The sequence below is a fragment of the Arachis hypogaea genome, chromosome 14, assembly GCF_003086295.3.
Source record: "Arachis hypogaea cultivar Tifrunner chromosome 14, arahy.Tifrunner.gnm2.J5K5, whole genome shotgun sequence".
In the NCBI taxonomy this organism is placed as follows: domain Eukaryota; kingdom Viridiplantae; phylum Streptophyta; class Magnoliopsida; order Fabales; family Fabaceae; genus Arachis; species Arachis hypogaea.
The window spans coordinates 100,285,024-100,287,538 of record NC_092049.1 but is presented as its reverse complement, the minus strand read 5'-3'; the positions used below and the strand labels follow the sequence as shown (position 1 = coordinate 100,287,538).

Below are 2,515 nucleotides of genomic sequence, written 5' to 3'. Positions count from 1 at the left end.
TCTTCTTCTTTTCTTCTACTAACAATAAGGAACCTCTTTACTGTGACATAGAGGATTCCTCTTCTTTTCTTGTTCTCTTCTCTTTCTTATGAGCAGGGACAGAGAAAAAGGCATTCTTGTTGAAGCTGATCCAGAACCTGAAAGGACTCTGAAAAGGAAACTAAGAGAAGCTAAATTACAACAATCCAGAGACAACTTGATTGAAAATTTTGAACAAGTAAAGGAAATGGCAGCCGAACCCAACAACAATGCAAGGAGAATGCTTGGTGACTTTACTGCACCTAATTCCAATTTACATGGAAGAAGCATCTCCATTCCTGCCATTGGAGCAAACAACTTTGAGCTGAAACCTCAGTTAGTTTCTCTGATGCAGCAGAACTGCAAGTTTTATGGACTTCCATCTGAAGATCCTTTTCAGTTCTTAACTGAATTCTTGCAGATATGTGATACTGTTAATACTAATGGAGTAGATCCTGAAGTCTACAGGCTCATGCTTTTCCCTTTTGCTGTAAGAGACAGAGCTAGATTATGGTTGGATTCTCAATCCAAAGACAGCCTGAACTCTTGGGATAAGCTGGTCACGGCTTTCTTAGCCAAGTACTTTCCTCCTCAAAAGCTGAGCAAGCTTAGAGCTGATGTTCAAACCTTCAGACAGAAAGAAGGTGAATCCCTCTATGAAGCTTGGGAAAGATACAAACAGTTGACCAAAAAGTGTCCTTCTGACATGCTTTCAGAATGGACCATCCTGGATATATTCTATGATGGTTTATCTGAGCTATCAAAGATGTCACTGGACACTTCTGCAGGTGGATCCATTCACCTAAAGAAAATGCCTGCAGAAGCTCAAGAACTCATTGACATGGTTGCTAATAACCAGTTCATGTACACTTCTGAAAGGAATCCTGTGAGTAATGGGACGCCTATGAAGAAGGGAGTTCTTGAGGTTGATACTCTGAATGCCATATTGGCTCAGAATAAAATATTGACTCAGCAAGTCAATATGATCTCTCAGAGTCTGCATGGAATGCAAGCTGCATCCAACAGTACTCAAGAGGCATCTTCTGAAGAAGAAGCCTATGATCCTGAGAACCCTGCAATAGCAGAGGTAAATTACTTAGGTGAACCTTATGGAAACACCTATAACTCAACATGGAGAAATCATCCAAATTTCTCATGGAAGGATCAAAAGCCCCAACAAGGCTTTAATAATGGTGGAAGAAACAGGTTTAGCAATAGCAAGCCTTTTCCATCATCAACTCAGCAACAGACAGAGAACTCTGAACAAAATGTTTCTAATTTAGCAAATCTAGTCTCTGATCTATCCAAGGCCACTGTAAGTTTCATGAATGAAACAAGGTCTTCCATTAGAAATCTGGAAGCACAAGTGGGCCAGCTAAGTAAAAGGATCACTGAAATCCCTCCTAGTACTCTCCCAAGCAATACAGAAGAGAATCCAAAAGGAGAGTGCAAGGCCATTGACATAAGCGCCATGGCCGAACCTGTGAGGAGAGGAGAGGACGTGAATCCCAAGGAGGAAGACCTCCTGGGACGTCCAGTGATTAATAAGGAGCTTCCCTCTGAGGAACCAAAGGACTCTGAGGCCTATCTAGAGACCATAGAGATCCCATTGAACCTTCTTATGCCCTTCATGAGCTCTGATGAATATTCCTCTTCTGAAGAGAATGAGAATGTTACTGAAGAGCAAACTGCCAAGTTTCTTGGTGCAATCATGAAGCTGAATGCCAAATTATTTGGCATTGATACTTGGGAAGTTGAACCTCCCTTGTTCATCAATGAACTAAGTGATCTGGATCAACTGACATTGCCTCAGAAGAGACAGGATCCTGGAAAGTTCATAATACCCTGTACCATAGGCACCATGATCTTTAAGGCTCTGTGTGACCTTGGTTCAGGAATAAACCTCATGCCCCTCTCTGTAATAGAGAAACTGGGAATCTATGGGGTGCAAGCTGCTAAAATCTCATTAGAGATGGCAGACAGCTCTAGAAAACAGGCTTATGGACAAGTAGAGGACGTGTTAGTAAAGGTTGAAGGCCTTTACATCCCTGCTGATTTCATAGTCCTGGATACTGGAAAGGAAGAGGATGAATCCATCATCCTAGGAAGACCTTTCCTGGCCACAGCAAGAGCTGTGATTGATGTTGACAGAGGTGAAATATTCCTTCAATGGAATGAGAACTCCCTTGTGTTTAAAACTCAAGGATCTCCCTCTGCAACCATGGGGAGGAAGCAGAAAAAGCTTCTCTCCAAGCAGAGTCAACCAGAGCCCCCACAGTCAAACTCCAAGTTTGGTGTTGGGAGGCCACAACCAAACTCTAAGTTTGGTGTTGAACTCCCATATCCAAACTCTAAGTTTGGTGTTGGAGAGTCTCAACAAAGCTCTGCACATCTGTGAGGCTCCATGAGAGCCCACTGTCAAGCTATTGACATTAAAGAAGCGCTTGTTGGGAGGCAACCCAATGTTTATCTAATTCTTATTTTTATTGTTTTTCAT

At 42.3% G+C, this 2,515-nt stretch overlaps 1 non-coding gene across 1 annotated transcript; it reads right to left on the bottom strand.

Moving 5' to 3' along the window:
* Nucleotides 1-622: 622 nt before the first annotated feature.
* Nucleotides 623-730, bottom strand: LOC112745475 (small nucleolar RNA R71). Its single transcript, XR_003173402.1, has one exon. It is a non-coding gene; the product is annotated as a small nucleolar RNA R71 (small nucleolar RNA).
* Between the last annotated feature and the right edge of the window lie 1,785 nt (nt 731-2,515).